Below are 22,624 nucleotides of genomic sequence, written 5' to 3' on the forward strand. Positions count from 1 at the left end.
ATGTCTTCATGGTAAAAACGGAACAGGAAGTCGATTACAATAACCCATAGTTCTTACACCAATGTCAGGATTTTAACTTTTTATTATATAGCGTTCTTAAAAGTAACTTCTCATCCATATCATATGTATTGTACTCATGTAGTTCTGACAGACCAATAAAAGCATGATCCCACCATTTGTGAATTCCATGAGCATTTTTGAAATTCGGCGAGTGACGCAAATTAATAGTAAGATGAGCTGAAGGAATCAGATGCAGTGGTTCTAAATCCCTTTTCTCCGAGCATGAGAGTAAACTCACTATAGAATTCTGTGTTGCAATTTTCTCAATATTTCCGGCCCCGATCTCCTCCATGTGCTTCCTGTGTCCAAAATAGCCAATATACCCTGAGCATATTAGGTCTGCAGGATTCACAAACAGGTATGGTTTCCAAGCAGAGAGCAAACTGAATGGATCATCATTCTCATGCCTATGATTGAGACCTTTTATAGCAACAGCGATTCCAGCTTTGACTACACTGCTTGTAAAGCAAATCCCATGCTTCAGCTTTTCACTCTTGATTCCTTCTATATGAGCAGACAAGAATGGGGGATTGAAGAGGTAAGCTTCAACGTTATAACCCATGTTAGTCATATTTTTACCTATAAGCAATGAAATAGCTGATCCTAGTGAATGGCCGGTTAACCAAATTCTTGAATTTCCAGCAACCGCAAAGGTACCCTCCACAGCCTGCATTGCTTGCTGAGAATGAGAGCTTTCATGAAGTCTATTACGGACGCACAGGAAATCCAACTTCAGATCACGAGACCTCGTGTTTGACTTATTTATAGTACCCCAAAAAGCAATAACATAATGTGGATAACTTTGGGCTGAATGGTTGTGGTTGACGTCAGAAAAATTGAATTCATAAATGGCACCAAAAATCGAGTTATCAACATCGTCTACGAGAATATGGACCAACTGGAAATTGAAGAACTGGCACCAAGGTGGTGCATGAGCTAGAGGGTCAATGCGGTTCTGTTGGCGACCACGTTCTATAATGTACACTACCTGAACCAAGCTTGCAGCAACAATTCTTCGGTCATGAAAATCATTCCTACCAAAGTACCACAAATAAGCCCCTTACATTTACTAAAAGAAAATGCTTGAACGATCTCATCAAAGGAAAAAAAGAGAGGCCTTAAACATAACAATTCTCTTGTCAAAAGATACAACTAAAAACTAATAAAGGAAACTACCACGTTATCCGTCTTATATTATAACCACATGTTCTCATAGGTTGCAGCTTTCGCTGCAAACCTCACTGAATTTGGCCCTCAGAGTTCTCAGCACCAACAAATCTTCTGGATTTTGATCTTGCTTAGGGAAATTAGAATTATCTATTGTTCATACTACTTCATTATAATTTTCTCAACAAGAGTTCCAATTCATCGAGACAAAGGAGTTTTAGCTCGGGATTAACTACAATTAGACAAGTACAAGATTTATGGTTCTCAGCATCATAAGTTAGCTCATTCATATAACTATTATGAATTGAGATGAAATTCTGTTTGAGATAATCCTACACTTGCAAATCTATGAATTTCCTAAATGCCTCAGGCATATCATGCAATTTTTTTTTCACTTGAGAGAAAAGTTTAAAAAAATGTAAACATAAATTGGAGATTGTTAATGAAACAAATGAAGGAAAAGGTGTTTACCAATCAACTGAAGTGAGGTAAGGGTCCTGAAAGGCAGAAAATCTGTCTGGAAGAGGTCGGTTTCTCTTTCTTTCTTTGTTTCTTGTCGTCCATTTATCCTCAACAAAGGCAATGAAATGCTAAAAAGTAATAAAGCAAGATTCCCACTATTTATCAAATTTGGTGGATATACATGAATTGCAAAGATATCATGAAAAATGTCGTTTTTGAATCGTTTTTCATGTTTTTCTCCTGATCTAAAAAGAAAAGGAAAACTCCAATCTTGATTTCCTTTGATAAGTTTGTGAAAACCCAATATTTGATCCCCTTTTGATGAGTTCCTTTTTCTTCCTGGGAAAATTCAAGCAAAACCCAAAAAAAGAAAATGAAAAACACAATTGCCAACCACTGAATCACCAAGACTGACGATTATTCCATCGAATCACCATTGAATCATGAACTTTAAATGGAAATTATTCCAAAAACAAACCAAAGTATTAAAGAAATTAAAAGGAAGTTTACTGGATGCGAAGAGATATACAAATTTCACGTATTTCCCCTCCTCTTTTATTCCCCTTGAGGAAGAAAAGGGAGAGAGTTGAAGACAGCGGCCTTTGACAGAGTGGCATTAACAGACAATGGATAAATGCAACCAAACAATGTTCTGTTACTTTCCCTTTCATGATGATTGATTATCAACAAAAAAAAAAATCTTGAAGTTGTATTTTTTTTAAGAGTAAAGCAAATAGTCTCTAATTATAAAATACTGATTTGTTGAATCACTAGGGTATTAGAAGTTTCTTCGATTATAGCATGTTGTTTTGTTGAGTTGTCGTATATTAAAAGTTACAAAATTATCATTTGACTATTCGTATGTTCCAAACTCGTTTTTTTTCGTTAAAAAAATTAACGATTCTCTAAGCTGGACGTTGATATGTTGATTGAGGTGTGATAAAATCATATTTTAATGATATTTACTGACACCGTCGTTGTTTTCATGTTCTGGCTCGACGATATAATTTTTCAAGCACTAGCTCGACGATATAATATAAATGGAGAATCGATACACAAAATACAACTCAAACGGTTAAGGAATCAAATTTTTTCATATCTCAGTCAATAGGTTATCATCTAGCTCAATGGACATCAATTTTTTAACGAAAATAGACGAATTTCAAATATATAAATAATTAAGTGATCATTTTGTAACTTTTAATAGTTCAATGATCCAACAAAGCAGTGTCCTATAATCGAAGAATTATTTTGTAACATTTCATAGATGGAGACTCGACAAAGTAATATCCTATAGTCAGAGAATCATTTGTGCACTTTATCCATTTTTAAGTTTTAGATGAAAATTTTAAGTCAATCCGCTAATTGCCATTAAAAAAAATTATCATTCATTATTTGATATGTAATTTAATTTTCAATTTTTCATTTAAAAAATCAAAACAAATTCTAAAATTCTTAATCTTCACAAAACCCTTAAAAATCTTAAAAAAATCTTAAAAACTTTTTCATCTCTCATCGTCTATGTTGTTGTCGCAACCATCTTTCGGGTGGGCCTGAAATTTGGCTTCGACTTAAATAAAATGTTAGAGCCGTCACTAATCATTTATTTTTTTTAAAAAATTTGGTTGATCGGACACCATCTTACCAGATATGCGTTTTGCCAGAAATATGTCGCATTCGGGAGTCGGTTGCAGTCAAGGAAGGATTAGCACACTTGAACTGCCCTTTCGGTACCATTTAATTTGTCGGTTGTCATAGTTGCGAAAATTAAAATTTAAAACATTCGATTCAAATTATTTACCTTTGATTGGTTGAAAGTATCCCTAAAAAGTCGAAAATATTAGATAAAAAAATAAATAAATATTTAATAAATCAAAGAAAATAAATAAATAAATAAATCAAAGGAAAAAAAGATAAAAATAAAAATAAAAAATATTAAATAAATCAAAGGAAAAAATAAAAAAAATAAAAAAATGTTAAATTTTAAAAGTAATAAAATAAAAATAATAAGAAGTAAAAAATAAAACAAACAAATAAATAAATAAATAAAATACTAAAATTAAAAGGAAAAAAATAAATAATTAAAATAAAAAATGCTAAAATTAAAAAAGGGAAAAAATGAATAACTAAAAATTTAAAGGACGAAATTGAAATAAATTGAAATTGATGGATTAAATTGGTACTAAAAATGATCTGCAAGAGAAAAATAAAAAGTTAGGGGGCCAAATTGAAAAATATAAGAAATGTAAACAGGGATTAAATTGAATAAATTAAAAATTCAGAGGCAAAATTGAAACAAGTGACCAAAATGAATTACACTTCAAAATATGAGGGACTGCAGAAATAATTTAACTATTGGTTAATTACACAGTGGTCTCTCCTCTATAAATAGACCAAAACCGAAAAAATATCATTTTTACCAAACCAGAAAATAAAACTCTGAACACCCCTCCCAAATGCTCTCCCCTTCCTCAATAGTTGGCCGAAACCCGGTCACCGCTTTGGTGGCTAACCACCGTCCGCCGCCACTCCGATGGCCGGAAAAATTCCTGACCATACCCAAAATATTCCCCCCAACCTCATGAACACGAAACCAGAGTCCGATTACCACAAAAAACCTCAATGGGCCTAGATCTAAAAATGAAGCTCTCGGGTTTTACTTTTCCCGGTGAACTTTTCGTTTTCCGGTGGCTCTTCCCTCTCGATCCGAGACTGACACTCCGTTTAGTCCTTGCGTGCTTTGATTGTTTTGTGTTGCTATTTTGGTTTTTTTGCTCGACGGTCTTATTTTTATCGTATATTGTTTTGTTTCTCTTGGTATTTTGATAGCTACTGCGGTTGTGTTGCTTGTATTTTTGGTTTTTCTTGTCGTGGTGTTGTGTTTCCTTTGTGTTTGGTTGCTCTCCGATCCTTGTGTTTCGTGACAGATTTGGTGGGGTATTTATACCCCACTGCCGGTGGTTCGTTTATGGTGATCTCAGGATCGTTCATGGTTATTTCGGGATGTTAGTGGATTGTTCGTGGTTGTGGGTTGACTGAACACCCCGAGATGGTTCAGTCTTGGGGATCTTAGTTGGTTGGTAACGCATTGTTCCTGCTGAGATCGTTTTCTGCCCGTTGGATTGGGTCAGATCCAACGGTCTAGATCTGGCTACGCAAGTGATTGATATCTTAGGGTTTAGCAAACCCTAATCCCTTAATCAGTTATGGACCGTTGGATCAATTGATCTTATCCAACGGCTGTAATGCTTGCGACGCTTTGACAAATGTTAAAACCCTAATCCAGGTAGGCTTACTAGGTCAGGCCTGCCTACCCGGTTGGGCAGCCCACACCCTTGCTGGACCTGGACCGAATTAAAATAAAATAAAATAAATAAAATAAAACATATAATAAATAAAAAGTATAAATAAAGATAAATAATAATAATAATAATAATATAGTATATATATTTTCAAAAATATTTCCCAAAACTATATAATATATTTTTTTCAAAAATATTTTCAAACTATATATTATATATATTTTTGAAAATGTTTTCAAAACTATATATTATATAGTTTTCAAAAATATTTTAAAACTATATATTATATAAGTTTTCAAAAATATTTTCAAAAACTATATATTATATATATTTTCAAAATGTTTTCAAAAAATATACATTAAATATATATTTTTAAAATGTTTTTCAAAAAACTATATTATATATATATATATATATATATTCAAAATGTTTTAAAAACTATTATATATATATATATATATATTCAAAATGTTTTCAAAAACTATATATTATATATATTTTCAAAAACCGATTTTTAAAAAAAATTATATGTTTCAAAATAAATCAAAAACTATACTATATTATTTAAAAAAGCTCCGGACGAAAATGAGTGTCTACAGCTGCCCTCTTTGTCTTTTTTGTGTAACGAAAAATAGGACAAAGATAAAAAGACACAAATTTTTGTTTGTTATGAAAGGATCACTGAGTCTAATATCCTCCCTTGTGGAGTTGAAAATTGACTCTGATATTGCAATTAGGAATAACTGCCTGTGAAATTGTGTTGTAGATGACTCCTCCGTCGCGAAGTTGAGTTAGTCTTGAAATGATATCATTCTTCATGAAATTGAAACCGTAGTTCGAAATTTGAATCGGAAGGTGACTTCTTGTTGCCAAATCGTAGTCAACCTTGGTATTCTTCTCGATTTAAAGATCTCAGTTTGAAAATTCGATCAGAAAGTAATTGATATGCCCTTGAGATGAATGGAATCAAACTTGACGATTTTTTGTTGACAGATAGCTTTTCTCGACTTAAACTATGCTGCTGGGAGATAGTTTCTTGTCACTAAAACACAGCTAACCTAGATCTCCTTCTTGACTTAAAGACCTCGTTTTCGACCAAAAAGTAGTTATTCGCTATTACAATGCGGTTGATACGCCCTCGAGCTGAATGGAATCAAACTTGAAAGTCTTCATTGACAGATAACCCTTCTCGCCTTGAACTATGCTGTAAATTTGTTATGCCCTTGAGTTGAATGGAATCGAACTCAAAGGTTTTTGTTGACAGATAACCCTCATCTCCTTGAGTTATGTTATACTAGATTGAGAGATTGCCCTAGATCTTCTTTTTGACTTAAAAACCTTGGTTTAAACTTCAACCGGAAAGTAGTTCCTCGCTGCTACCATTCAGTTGATATGCCATCGAGCTGAATGGAATCGAACTCGACAGTTGTTTGTTAAGAGATGACCCTTCTTACCTTGAGCTATGCTGTAAATTTGATATGCCCTTGAGCATAATGTAATCGAACTTGAAGGTTTGTTGATAGATGACCCTTCTCGCCTTGAGCTATGCTGTAAATTTGATATGCCCTTGAGTTGAATGTAATCGAGCTCGAAGGTTTTTAATGACAGATAACCCTTCTCGCCTTGAGCTACGCTGTAAATTTGATATGCCCCTGAGCTGAATGTGGATGAGTGTTCAGAATCTTTAATATTTTCTCGTTATTTCTTCGATTTTGTGAATTCATTGCTGCTGATTTGATTGTGTCATGCTGATTTTCATGCAGGATCATACTTTCCAAAATTAGCGATAAAATGGGCGCATTCTGTATTTTTTTATTATTTGGCCACGGCTGGAGACATGGGCACGACTCTAGGTATGACACGGTCTGACGTGACAGTTTCTAGAATGTCCAGTCAGTGACGGTTTCTAGAAGATCTACTCAGCGCACCTTCTAGAAGATGGACGAGCAGAGTTGCATTGAGAGACTTGATTAAAGTTTGAATTTAGGAAAAACAATTATCTTTAGGATTATTTTATTTTAATTTCTTTGTTTATCCTTAGGCTTTGAGAGGCTATAAATACCCTCTTGAGGTAAGCCTAAACATACAACTCAGATTACAATTCTCTTATTCTTTCTAGTTTTATTAAAGCTTTCTCTTTTATTTTACGTTTCAAGTTTTTTTGTTTTTACTTTTATTTTCAACTTGTTTTTAAATATGCTAAGTATGACTTTTTTCATGCTTAGCTAAATTTTTCATAAGCTGAGAGCTGAAGCGATGACTCAATTCCAGCAGGAGAATTAAAACATGCCCTTAATATCTTCGAAATATCTATCTAAATCTCTGCACTAATTTTTCAAAATCAAAACAGTTTTCAAAATCAAAGATAGACTTTGGTCAAGATTGTTGTTGCGATTAAATGTGTGGGAGGAAGATTCGGCTTATAGAAAGCACATTCAACTTTATGGGAACACATTTAGGGACATAGCTTCACCAAGAGGGAATTGAGATCGGAATTGACGGTTATAGAAGCAACAATCTGAGTCGGTCACTATGAACTTAAACGGTGATTGATCTATGACAATTGATGTTGATTAGATCAATTCCTGAAGCCAGAATCAAAGATTACCTTGGGTATTCGGTACAAAATAGAGTCACGAGAATTGCCCTTGTAGACAAAGTAACCAACGTGAATCCCGAAGGGAAAATCTAATTTGATGATCTAAAGGAAATTGAGTCAAAGTGAAGCTTGAGGCTATTTTTACCATATCCATTTTCAACTATAAATCTTTTCTTTATTTTACTTTAAATCGCTTTTATTATTATTTAAATATCTTTTTACCAAACCCCCCAATTTATTATTCATGCATGGCATAAATAATTCAGAAAGAAATTTAGATTTTCTAAGTCCTGTAGAATCGACCCTTACTTCTCTACACTACGTATTTCCTTATTTATTAACCGAGAAGAAGGAATTTATTTTGACATCGAAAATGACAGTTGTCAAATTGACATTGTTACCGGGGACTTCGCCAAAGTTACTAATTTTTTGTTTGCTTTTGATTTATGACCAGGACTAATCTGGGCGCATTAGTGGAGTACGACCCAGAGATCGAAGCCAGAGCTAGGAGACTTCACGCACAGACACTTTAGGAAAGAAGGAGACAACAATCAAATCCATAATCAGAATCAAATTCAGGTGGATCTGTTAATACAGAACCAATTCGATGGCCGATCCTACTATTCGGGAGTTAGCCCCGACACCCACTTAACAAGAGTCTTTGTGCACTGATTTTCCCTAAGGTGAAACTCCATACCAGTTAAAAACTGGCCTTTTTCATATCTTCCCTACATTCTGCGGATTGCTAGACGAGAATCCACACAAACATCTCACGAAATTTCACATGGTCTGCTCTAGTATGAGACCACAGGGAGTAACCGAGGACCAAATCAAACTTAGAGCTTTTCTTTTTTCCTTAGCTGAATCGGCTAATGAGTGGTTATTTTATCTACCCCCTAATTCTATTTCTACAAGGGCTCAAATGACTCGTCTTTTTCTTGACAGGTTTTTCCATGCGGCAAACGTAAGTGAACTACGATGGAGAATATTAAAATCAAGCAGCTTGATGGAGAGTCAATCTACGACTACTGGGACCGATTTAAAAAGTTATGTTCTAGTTGCCCACAACATGGGTTAACTGAACAAACACTCATTCAATACTTTTATGAAGGATTAACTCCCCTGGAGATGAAGATGATTGATGCTGCTAGCGGAGGAGCCTTGGTGAACATGACTCCTACCGAGGCTAGGGACTTAATTTCCACAATGGACGTAAATTCCCAACAGTTCCGCGCAAATAATGAACCTCCTCGAAGGGTTCATGCGATAAGTTCGTCTTCTAAGAAAATAAGATAGATAAATTAACTGAAGTTGTCAACTCTCTTATTGTAAGAAATACATGACTAAACAGATTATGTAGAATATGTGCATTACCTGATCATCCAACAGATGGTTGTCTACTATTAGGTATGGCTTATAAATATACTGGTAAAGAGGACAGATGATGGAGCAGAGCGTAACGAACATCATCTGTCCTTACAAAGAAAGTCTCATAGTAGGGGTTACGATTATGTGGGTTGGAGGTACGGGGGTGCAGCCCCGTAGTACGATACAGGGTTAATTTTGTAAATATATACTAGGGTTTATTTATTATAAAGGAGATGTAACCAAAACCTATGATATATTAAATGAAAAATCTAGCGCCGCCCAGGGCACCAAGGACGTAAGCACATTGCTGAACCTCGTTAAAATTCTTGTGTTCTTTTTGTTTTCTTTACCCGATTATTCAATAATTGGTATCAGATGTCAGGAGCTAAATTCGAAGTTGATAAATTCGATGGTTAGGGTAACTTAGGATTATGGAAAACAAGGGTGAATGCTCTATTAGCGCAGCAAGAGATCATGAAGGCTTTACGACCTACAAAGCCGTCATTGATGGAGGAGGAAGATTGGGAAGAATTGCGGTAGTGAACGCAACAACCATACGATTATATTTGGCGGACGAGGTCATGTATCACGTCATGTATCTGTTGTCTCCAGATGAAATTTGGAAGAAGTTGGAAAGTCAGTTTACATCCAAATCCTTAACGACTAAACTGTATCTAAAGCGGCGACTGTATAGGCTGAAAATGTAGGATGATCATGATTTAGCACAACAAGTGAATGTCTTTAATCAAATCGTTTCTGATTTGGCTAGACTTTATGTGAAATTGAGGATAAAGATAAAGCGATGATTTTTTTGTGTTTGTTGCCTCCCTCTTACGAACACATGGTGACTACTCTTACATATGGGAAAGAGACTATCAAAGTTGAGGAGATTATTGCAACCTTGTTAGTTCACAACCAGCAGAAGTGGAATGTAGGGGAAAGCTCTCAAGTTGATAGCTTATATGTCAAGGGTAATCAAGACCGTTGATGGAAGTCAGAGAATGCAGGGTCTGGGAAGTAAAATTTTAGATCCAAATCTAGGGATAATAAGATAATTCACTGTTACAAGTGCAAGGAGGCGGGACATATGAAGTGAGTCTGTCTGAAGTTGAAAAAACAGACTGATGAGAAGCGTGATGACTCATCCAAGTCTATGTATGTGGTCGAGGATGATAATTCTGATTGTAGTAAGGGTGGTATGCTCTCTATTTCAACGGCTCAATTGACAGATGCTTGGATTCTTGATTCTGGATGTTCTTATCACATCACACCAAATAGGGAATTATTTTCGATATACAGGTCGGTTAATTCTAGTTCTGTTTTTTGGGTGATGATCGATGTTGCAATATTGTTGGTATTGGTGATGTCAAAATTAAGATGTATAGTGGTTCTGTTCGGACGTTGTGTGGTGTTCGACATATCCCAGATTTGAAAAAGAATTTGATTTCTTTGGGCCATTTGCACAAGAATGGTTTTATCCCTAAGGCTGATGAGGATAGGGAAACCATTCGGATTATTAAAGGAGCTTTGATTGTGATAAAAAGAAAGATGACTACAGGGAATATTTACAGATTGTTAGGAAGTATCGTTGTAGGTGGAGTTCATTCTGTTGAGTCCTGTGATGATACTACCAAAATGTGGCATATGTGTCTTGCTCATCTTAGTGAACGTGGTATGACTGAATTGCATAAAAAATCTGTTGCATGGTGTTAAAAGTTGTAAGCTCGATTTTTGTAAGTATTGTGTTCTTGGTAAACAAACTAAAGTTCGTTTCAAGACTGGGAAGCACACAACTGAAGAGATTCTTAATTATGTGCATTTTGATGTATGAGGGCCTTCCACGATATCGTCTTTGGGTGGATCTAGGTATTATGTTACTTTTATTGACAAATTTTCACGGAAATTTTGGGTTTATTTTTTGAAACATAAGTCTGACGTTTTTTAGAAGTTTAAGCTGTTGAAAGCTGAGATAGAAAACCAAAAACGACGTAAAAATCAAGTGTTTATGGTCTGATAATGGTACGGAGTACACAGATTCATAGTTTTTAAATTTCTGTAAGGAGCATGGGATTAAGAGGCATTTTATAGTGCGTAAGACACCACAACATAATGGTGTTGCGGAACGAATGAACATGTCATTGAATAAAAGAGCCAGATGTTTACGGTTGAATGCGGAGCTTCCCAAACACTTCTGGACTGGTACTTTTAACATGGTGTGTTATCTTATCAATAGATCGCCAAGGGCATCATTGGCTGGGAAAGTTGCAGAAGAGGTATGGACTGGTAATGATGTTACTTTTGATCACTTACAGCTTTTTGGTTGTCCTGCTTATGTGCATGTACCTGCTGATGAGAGATCCAAACTTGATGCAAAATCGAATGAGTGCATTTTTCTGGGTTACAAGACATGTGTCAAAGGATTCAAGTTCTGGGATCCAGTTGCAAAGAAAATTGTGATCAGTAGAGATGTTGTTTTTTATGAACAACCCATATTGCAGGAGAAGAAAGACACGCCAATGGTGGATTTTGGTAGTATCCAATTGAGAAAACATAAACTTCTCAACCGTCTTCTAGTGGTTTCGCTACGGTTGATTTGCAGGATTATAGTCTCGCCAGAGATAGGGTGAGACAGATGAATATAAAGCCTCCGAACATATTGGGTTTTGAAGACTTGGTCTCTTTTGCACTTACTATTAACAGTGATGATCCAGTTACTTTTCATGGTGTTGTTACTAGTTAGGAAAACGACAAGTGGATGGCTGCCATGGTTGAGGAGATGGAGTCTTTGAATCATAATCGTACATGGGAGTTAGTTCGCCTTCCTGAGGGTAAGAAGCCTGTTGGTTGTAAATGGGTGTATAAGAAGAAACCAGCAGTAACAGAAAAAGAGGGGGAGAAGTTCAAGGCTCGTTTGGTAGCAAAGGGTTTTTCACAGTAGAAAGGAGTTGATTATAATGAAATTTTTTCTCCTACGGTCAGACACACTTCAATCCGAGCAGTACTTACATTAGTGGCTAGTTGGGATTTGCATTTAGAGCATATGGATGTTAAAACTGCTTTTTTGCATGGTGATTTAGGAGCAGATCTACATGTAGCATCCTGAAGGTTTCACTCAACCTGGAAATGAACATTTAGTTTGCAGATTGAAGAAATCTTTGTACGGGTTGAAACAGTCTCCGAGACAATGGTATAAACGGTTTGACTTCTATATGATCAAGATTGACTACAAGCAATGTGAGTATGATTGTTGTGTCTATGTTAAGAGCCTTGATGATGGTTCTTTTATTTTTTTGTTACTGTATGTTGATGATATGTTAATTGCTACGAAGAACATGGATAATGTTATCGGTTTGAAAACTTTATTGAGTCAGGAATTTGATATGAAAGATTTAGGTGCTGCAAAGAAAATTATTGGAATGGAAATTTGAAGGGAAAGAGACTCAAGGAAACTATGGCAATCTCAACGGGGTTATGTTGAGAAAATGCTAGAAAGGTTTGCGATGGGCAGCGCAAAACCAGTGAGCACTCCATTGGCGAATCACTTTAAGCTTTCATCAGAACAATGCCCTAAGATAGATAAGAAAGCTGAAGATATGGAAAATGTTACGTTTTCTAATGCTGTTGGTTGCTTAATGTATGCAATGATATGTACTCGTCCTGATTTAGCTCATGTTGTCAGCCAAGTTTGTAAGTACATGTCTAAACCTGGTAAGCAACATTGAGAAGCAGTCAAGTGGATCTTTAGGTACTTAGTTGGACATGGAATTGTTTGTGGTAGTCAGTGGGATAATCCTTTGGTTGTAGGATATGTGGATTCAAACAATGCGGGTGATTTGGATAATAAAAGATCTACGACAAGATATGTCTTTACTCTTGGTGGAGGGCCTATTTATTGGAAGTCTACTGTTCAATCTATTGTGGCATTATCTAAACTGAAGCTGAATACATGGCAGCAACTAAAGCTGTGAAAGAAGCTTTATGGCTTACTGGTTTAGTGAAGGAGTTAGGTGTTAAGCAAGGTGGAGTTCAGTTGCTTTGTGACAATCAAAGTACTATTCACTTAGCTAAGAATCAATTATATCGTGCTAGAACTAAGCATATTGATGTAAGGTTTCACAAGATCAGAGAGTTGGTTGTATCTGGAGAGATTTTGTTTCAGAAGGCACATACTGATGAGATGTCGCTGATATGTTCACCAAACCAGTTACGACAGACAAGTTCATGCATTGCTTGGACTTGTTGAGTGTTTTGAGTTGTTAAAGAAGTAAGGTAACCCAACCCACATTGAATGTTTCCTAGGGGGTAGGATATTCTCCAAGGTGGAGATTTGTTAGGTATGGCTCATAAATATACCGATAAAGAGGACAGAGGATGAAGCAGAGTGAGCGGAGCATAGCGAACGCAACGAACATCATTTGTCCTTACAAAGAAAGTCTCGTAGTGGGGGTTATGATTATATGGGGTTAATTTTGTAAATATGTACCATGGTTTATTTATTATAAAGGAAATGTAACCAAAACCTATGATATATTGAATGAAAAATCTAGCGCCGCCCAGGGTACCAAGGACGTAAGCACATTGCTGAACCTCGTTAAAATTCTTGTGTTCTTTCATTTTCTTTACTAGATTATTCAACATCTACTGGTCCAAGATGACGCAACAACTCAAGTCAATACAGTCGGAAACTTTCTAAGACCTCCCCAAAGAGCTTAAAATCCCTACGGCAATACATACAACCCAGGATAGAAGGATCATCCGAACTTTAGTTATGCTCAGAACTCAAGACCGGATCAAGGTTATCAAACGAGACCACCTCCACTACCACAACAGCTGCAAAAAACATCGTTAGAGTCAATTGTTGAGAGGTTAGCACTTTCCCAGGAAAAATTCCAGATTCGTACTGAAGCCTACTTACAAAAGATAATCAAGAAAATGAGCCAACTGGCTCAAACTATAGGTCGCTTGGAATCATAACGTAAGCTTCCATCTCAAACCGAGGTAAACCCAAGGGAGAATGTTAGCCCCATCACTCTTCTAAGTGGTGCCACCCGTTCCATAGATGAAATAATCCAAAAAGGAAAAAAGACTGTTGATTCAGGATCCCATAAGAAAAGTAACGAAGAACAATCGAATCCAACACCATCTCCCTATGACCTGCTACCACATTTTCCATCGAGGTTAGTAAAAAGGGATAAACAAACTGAGGAAAAGGAAATACTAGACGTATTTCAGAAGATGGAAATCAATATACCTCTCCTTCATTTATCTGAAAAGTTCCAAGGTATTACCGGTTTTTGAAGGACCTTTACACAACAAAGAGAAAACTTATCGAGAACGAGAAGGTAAATCTAGGAGAACATGTCTCAGTCGTATTCCAAAAAAAGTTATCACCGAAATTGAAAGACCAAGGTATGTTCACAATACCCTGTAAAATTGGTAAAGTTGGGATAAAACGAGCCATGTTGATAGAGGATTAATGTAATGTCTCTCTCTGTTTACAATATGATTACTAATGCACCATTGAATGATACAAAAATATCAATTCAGCTTGCCGACAGATCTGTCATTTACCCGGAAGGACTCTTAGAAAATGTGCAAGTTGAGGTAAACAACTTAATATTTCCTGCTGATTTTTTATGTAATTGACATGGAGAATGATCGTAAAAGCACGTCTTCTGATATCATATTGGGGCGTCCTTTCCTAAGTACTGCACACACAAAGATTGACGTAAGAAGCGGAATTTTAACTATGAAATTTGACGGTGAGATCGTTAAATTTGATGTGTATAAGAAAATTAAACACCCAGATAAAGTGGCGAGCATAAATTATGTTGGTATTATTGATCCTTTGGAGAATAAGTTTATAGAAACTAATGTATCTTTTGATCTATACAGGGAGTTAGAAGACCACAATGAGGAAATCAGGGAGTTGGAAAATTTATTTTATGTTCATTCTGATTTATGTTTGATTCTTGTTAAATCTAATGTTATGCCTTCTGTTTTGCAGGTACCTGAGATAGAACTGAAACAAATGTCGAAGAGTGCCTTTTTGAGAGAAAATGCTATTTCACTGATTATTTCAGATAAGCTTTCAAGGCTAAAGAAAATCCGAAGAAAAATCTATGAGAATGCCAAATTCTACAAGGAGAAGATAAAAGAATTATACGATGTAGAACTTCTCATAAGGAAATTCTTAGTTGGAAAAAACGTGTAAAGTGGAAGAAGTATTTATCTAAAAACTTATAGTCTGAATAAGGTCGTCGAGCTAACGACGTTAAACAAAAGTGCTTCATGGGAGGCAACCCATTGTTTTTAATTCCGTTACATTTTCAATTTTTATTTTTATTTTGATTAAATATGTTTCATTTAATTTTTATTATTATTTTGTAGGAACAAAATGTTTTCAAACTTAAACAACGAAGAATTGAGAGATTATCATCTGAATAGTGCCAAATTCGGACACCAGGAGACATGTAATGGCGTGCAAACAGTGTGGTACCGATACCCGATACCCATCTGACGGTATCGGTACCGTGGAAACAGAATCTAGATAGGGTACTAATACCCTCATATGGTATCGATATTACTATGTATAGTGGTATCGATACGCCTCTAACGATATCGATACCATTAACTCCCTACAGCACACGTTAGCACACTTTTAAGTAGACCGACGCACGTTAGTAAAACCCAAAAATATTTTCCCCTTTTTTTATCTTTCTGCCACCCCCACTCCCCTCTTCTCTTCCTTTTTTCTTTGACCATGGACCCCACTTATTTCCCAATCACTTCATTTTTTACTTTCAAGCTCACATTTTATGCACATAAAAAGCAAATTCCACTCAAACTTAAACACAACCCCACACATAAAAGAAACAAAAAACCCCATCTCCTTTCCTCTTCTTCCAGACAATTACTTCCTCCCCAAAAACGTTTTCACTCCCTCAACCCGGTTACTTCTTCTCCTCACTGTGTCGGCCTTACCGAACTGCTAACGTGCTTCAACCTCTCCACTTCACAATGTTGCTGAGGCCAGCACCAAACACTCTGACCAATCGTGGTCACTAATTCCTCTCTTCCAACTATATCGATGTATTCGACGACATCGAAAAATACTCCAGAGGTAAATTTTGATCCTATTTTCATTCAACTATTACTAATATACCATCCAGTTTATGGTTTTACAGAGGATTTCAAAGCCGATTTTCCACCGACAACATAACCTAACCTAACCTAACCATCCTTCTAGTTCACGACATCAAACCCGAACCGCCCACTTCTTCACCGCGGTCGACTTTAAATCCGGGGGTACTCTATTCCTTCTCTTGCACTTTAATTTTACGTTTTGAGGCAAAACGCTTTAAGTGAGGGGGAGTAGAGTATAGGTTGAATTTCCCTTTTCTTATCTTTATGTTTCGATGCTAGCATGTGTTGGATGAATTTGCAAAAATTTCATTGAATTTCTCTGTCTTGTTGAAAATTTTGGAATGATATGCTTGTTTGGGAACAAATGATTCTTTAGGTTAAGATGTTCTTGATAGCGAATAGCATGAATTATGATCAAGTTGGTATTTTTGTGATATTTCATGATTTTGTTGGTTGAAATATGATTAACTCAATGCATGAAAACAATTTGGTGAGATTTGAGCCTTTACAAGCATATCATTTTCGCTCTCATTTTATTGGATTGAGTATGTCGAATTTGGCATTGGTATTCTAGAACCTTCATGTTAAATACTATCGAGATTACACATGAACATGATGCTTAAAAATGATTTGGGCACCTTAGGATTAACCATTCCGTTTCCCCACTAAAATTGCCTACCCATGCATTCTTCCCCTAGTTAACCACTTTTGAGCCTATTCCATTTCCTTATTTTCACCATATATATAACCCTGAGCCTTTTTATTTTATCCCTCTTTTCTACCCTTTTAGGGCAAGTGAACATTTTAGTCGATGCATTGTCCATAAAAAACAAAACAAAAATAACAGTTCGAAAAAAAAGATGATGTTCGAAAAAAAAGGAGAGAAAAAAAGACATGAAAAAATGGAAAACAAAACAACAACAAAATGAGAAAAAGATAAAATCAAATGCATTTCAAAAAGAATTTTTTTGTTCGATAGTTTGTCTTTTTATCTTGTTGTGCTTAATGTTTTGATGGAGTTGAGTTATTATTTGTTAGTTCCTTACCTTGAATTCTAGCCATATTAATTACCCTTTTCCCCACCTTTATCTAAGCCCCGTTACAACCAATAAAAGACCCTTTGATTTATGCATCTTATTCTCATTAGTAGTTGAGATTTGATTTACTTGCAGGCCTATGGTAATATCTTTTCGATTTTGACAATAAGTGTTTCTATACCCCAAACACATTGAGTGATTTGAGTGAATCCCGGTAAGGTGTTGAGTTATGGGCATTGAGATTAATGAATGAATGGATGTTACAATTGCATTTAACATGTTCCAATTGGTGATATTTAATTGATTGATTTCTTGACTTGAATAGTTATTGTGGTCTCTACCTTGCTTCCTTGAATGTGAAACTAGACAAAGAACGGTAAATGGAACTTTTGACAAATTTGGTTATATCATACTTGAGGAAAAACATGAGATAAGTGGAGGGAATTTTATGAGTGTTCAGAATCGTTAATATTTGCTCGTAATTTCTTCAATTTTGTGGATTTATTGATGTTGATTTGGTTGTGTTATGGTTATTTTTGTGTAGGGTCAATTCTGCATTTTTTTATTATTTGGTCATGACTGGAGACATGGGCACTACTCTGGGCACGACACGGTCTGACGTGGCAGTTTTTAGAAGGTCCAATCAGCGACAGTTTCTAGAAGATATACTCAACGCGCCTTCTGGAAGATGGACGAGTAGAGTTGCATTAGGAGACTTGTTTAAAGTTTGAATTTAGGGAAAAACAATTATATTTAGGATTATTTTATTTTAATTTCTTTGTTTATCCTTAGGCATTGAAAGGTTATAAATACCCTCTTGGGGTAAGCCTAAACACATAACTCAGATTACAATTCTCTTCTTCTTTCTAGTTTTATTAAAGCTTTCTCTTTTATTTTACTTTTCAAGTTTTTTTGTTTTTTACTTTTATTTTCAACTTGTTTTCAAATATGCTAAAGTATGACTTTTGTCAGGCTTAGCTAAATTTTTCATAAGCCAAGAGCTGAAGTGATAACTCAATTCTAACGAGAGAATTGAAACAGACCCTTAATATCTTCGGAATATCTCTCTCAATCTCTGCGCTTATTTTTCAAAATCAAAACAGTTTTCAAAATCAAAGATAGAATTTGGTCAAGATTATTGTTGTGATTAAACATGTGGGAGGAAGATTCGGCTTATAGAAAGCACATTTGACTTCCTGGGAACACACTTGGTGACGTAGCTTTGCCATGAGGGAATTGAGACCGGAATTGACGGTTATATAAGCAATAATCTGAGTCGGTCTCCATGAACTTAAACGGTGATTGATCTACTATAATTGATGTTGATTAGATCAATTCCCGAAACCGGAATCAAAGATTACCTTGGGTATTTGGTATACAAAATAGAGTCACGGGGATTGCCCTTGTAGACAAAGTAATCGACGTGAATCCTGAAGGGAAAATCTAATTTGGTGATCTAAAGGAAATTGAGTCAATGCGAAGTTTGAGGCTATTTTTACCATATCCATTTTCAACTATAAATCTTTTTTTTATTTTACTTTAAATCGCTTTTATTATTATTTAAATATCTTTTTACCAAACCCCCCAATTTACTATTCACGCATGGTATAAATAATTCAGACAAAAATTCATAATTTTCTAAGTCCCTATGGATTTGACCCTTATTTCTCTACACTATGTATTTCCTTATTTATTAATCGAGAAGAAGGAATTTATTTTGACGTCGAAAATGACAGATGTCAAACGTAATCGAACTCGAAGGTTTTATTTTACTGATAGCCCTTCTCGCCGTGAGCTGAATGAAATCAAACTCGAAGGTTTTTTGCTGGTAGATAACCCTTCTCGCCTTGAACTATACTGCGAATAGTTCCTTCAAGTGGAAAATGGCTCCCCTTCACGGATCTAAGCTGGTCATAATTCTTTAAATGACTCCCATTCACGGGAAAGGCAAGTGGTATATTCTATCAGTCGGTTATTATCTGCCGTGGAGTTAAAATATGGCTTGAAAACGTTAACTGGAAACTAGCCACTCGTCGTTGAGTTAAGCTGAACTGGATTCGTTCTGAATTGGCTCTCGAACCCGTCTGAAGTTGATTATAAGATCTGACGATCTTTCAATATTTCAAGTTCATTGAGGTGTAGCTCTTCGCCGTTGAGTTAAGCAACCACCATCGCTTTTATTGAATGTGCTTTTGAGTCGAGTATCTTTCATCTTGAAGTTGAAACTTGACTCTAAAGCTGCAAATATCATATATGCGAAAAAATGATAAATGTGATTCTCTTAAGTATGTCTAAGATGTATGCAACATGAATTAATTCTTTTTTATCTCCTAGATGGAGTCACGTTCTTTATTTGTCGATCTGGTCCTTGGAATCGATCATGCCCCATTTTCATCTTGGGTTGTAACTTTTCACATTGGAGATTGTCCTGTTTGAAAATGTTTTTTTTCCTTTATCTTATTTTAGAAGGGAAAAGATATGAGAATATAAGAATTTTGTAAAACATTGCCCATAATTCAGGCTCATAATTGAATCAAATCATAAACATGAGTTCACAGAAAATCAAAAGAATCAATAACTCTTTAATGCTTTCGGAGTTGTAGCTCTTTGACAAATATCAGAGTTGGCTTCAGGTTGGCCTCCTATTTTCTAAGGTTTCGGCCATCAAAATGTCATTTCTTTCTTGGTCCTTTTGAACATTACAAGATTCTCTTTTTCTTGGCTTGGTATTTTAATCAGATGCGGACAAAATGGCGCAACAAACATAATCATTACTAGACCTTCTATTTCGATTCTCTAAAATCTTCTATTTGTTCAAGATTTGTAGACTCCTCTAACAAAGACAGTGTCGAAATATCGATCTAAAAATGAAATTTTTGAGTGCTCGTGTGAAATTGACTATAAAAGGTGTTCCTTAACTCCATTAGTCCATCATTATCGAAAACTCCTTATTTGATTTAATTTTCCATTGTCTGGCAAGCTGAATCTTAACCATAAAGCCGGGGTGTTTAACCAATTGCTCTAGAGGGACAGCTCAATATTATAATCACTTTTATCGGGTTAACTAGAGGGTTCATCTCATCACAAAGTCTTCGACCTGAAAATTGCATTAGAATAAACACTGAATTGCCAAGTGTTCAAGCAATGTAATGGTTTGAATATAATCTATTCATAAAGTCAAGGCTTTTAAGTTTCCTCTATAACCAATTACTTTAGTAGAATAGCTCAGCTTTATTGTATGTATATAAATACATTCTGGGTATACGGATTCGATTTCTTAAGTTTGTCAAGAAGAACTTGTTATAGTCTAGGTGTTGTTGAAAGTAAAAAATCTCATCTTTAGATTTCAATTTTTAAGCAATTGACCTAAACTAGATTCACATACTCGACTATTCCATCTGTAAAGATCATCATCGTCATTGAACGTATTGAACAAAAGTATAGTAATGTCATACGCAAAAGATGCCCCATGTTGTCCGCTCCTACACATACCTGAATACCAAGCCTCTTGTTCATTCCATTATGAGAGGAGAATGCTATATTGGTTCTTGTAAGAGAAGAGTATGGTGTTCGAGTATACCTTCTAGGGTAAAGACAATGTCTTTGTTTTATCAGTTTTCAATCTTGATACTTTGTCAAAGATCTATAACTCCAACTATTTACAGAGTTTTTAATGCAGTGATATTCAAAGAATTTCAAAGTGTGCAAATTTGATTCATTACTTGTCATATTTAAAGTAACATAAATTCATTTAAGTATCCTTACAAAAAAACTAAGAAAAATGAAAAACAATTTCAAACAAAATGTTGCAAATTGAATACAGATTCATGATGGAATGAAATGATCTTCTTCCTTATTTGGATGGCCCCGAGTTGTTGAAGTCGATCTAATTCTTATTACGTATCTTCTGTACGATTCTCTTGAATACAAAACAGTTCTCAATAGTGTATCCTGAGACACAACCATTAAATTCGCAATGAGAATTCTCATCATACCACCTAGGGTATGGGGGCTTCATGGGTTTCAGCAGGGATGGTGACACTACGTGGGTGTTAAAACGTTGTTGGTAAAGTTCTTTATAGGTTATGGGAATAGGTTCAAAATGTTCTCTTACCTTCATAGGTTCTCTTGAATCTTATCTAGAAGTACCTTACGGTACAGCTGCAATTGTTTTTGGGTTAAAGATTGTAACACCTTTATTGGCATGATAGGTGTTGATTTTGTTAATCTCTTCATCCCTCTCATTCATAAGAGGTTTCTTACTGGCCTCCCATTCCTTAATCTTGCCTTGCTTTATGGCCATTTCTACCATCTCCCCAGCCATGACTAAGGGGTTGTTTGTTTACTTCAGAATTATTAAGCGCTGAATGATTCAGATGCTCTGTATGAATTAGCTCTGAATGTGACATGTTGTTTGATAATGGCTCTGAATCATTCACACTGTTTTTCTGAATCAGTCAGCATTGAATCATTCAAAGGTTAGAAAAAAATAGTCTGAATGCTGAATGGTTCAGCATCAGCGCTGAATGGTTCCATTTAGAGCCAAATAAACAACCCCTAAGTCAGAAATTTTTTCAAATATGATTGCAACCAGGTGCCCGAAATAAAGAGCCTTTAGTGTTTGCATGAAGAGCTTCCTGGTTTCTTTCTCATCCAAAGGTGGATGAACTTGTACAGCTAAATCCCTCCATTTTTGTGCATATTGTCTGAAACTTTCATTATGCTTCTTTTTCATGCTTTGTAGCATAACTCGATCTGGCCTCATGTCATTGACTTGTTTGTATTGTTCCAAAAATGACTTGGCTAAATCCTTCTAAGTTTTGATATGGGATCGGCTTAGCTGATTGTACCACCGGATGACTGAGCCCAACAGACTCTCCTGGAAACAATAGACCAGGAGTTGGTCGTTTCCTACATATATTGTCATCTTTCGACAGAACATGGTAATGTGAGCTGACAGGCAACTGTTCTCATCAAACTTCTTGAATTTCGGGGATTTGAATTTCGGAGGAAGAACCAAGTCTGGGACTAAACTGAGCTCTGCAGCATCGACTCCATAGTATTCATGATCTCATTTGACCACCTTCATTTGATCCTCCAATTGCTTGATTTTTTTCTTCCATCTTCTTTGTCTTGTCTTCCTCGTCCAAATATGGTATACGGTAATCACCCAAATTATTCTTAGGGTTAGATACAGAAGTCTGTATCCTTACAGTAGACGAGGCCTTCACTTTTATAGTGGATGAGTACCCTTGAAGTCTTGGCAAGATTCCAGGTGAAATAACCATTTACGGGGTAAGTGGCACAGTTACCACATCAGACAAACCTGCCCCAGGCACACTTTGATATAAGCCAGAAAACTTGGCAACAATCTAATCGACCAAGAACTCTTGGATCCTAGTGATCGTATCTAGAGTACTTTGATTATTTTGGCTTATCTTTTCTTCTAACTCTCTTTGCATCCTCAGCGTGTTCTCTTCAAG

At 35.7% G+C, this 22,624-nt stretch overlaps 1 pseudogene; it reads right to left on the reverse strand.

Annotated features, from left to right (window-relative positions):
* Window positions 1-23: 23 nt before the first annotated feature.
* On the reverse strand, window positions 24-20,645 carry LOC120162996 (annotated as a pseudogene).
* Window positions 20,646-22,624: the final 1,979 nt, after the last annotated feature.

This window comes from Hibiscus syriacus, unplaced genomic scaffold, assembly GCF_006381635.1.
Source record: "Hibiscus syriacus cultivar Baekdansim isolate YM2019G1 unplaced genomic scaffold, ASM638163v2 tig00111427_pilon, whole genome shotgun sequence".
NCBI lineage: Eukaryota > Viridiplantae > Streptophyta > Magnoliopsida > Malvales > Malvaceae > Hibiscus > Hibiscus syriacus.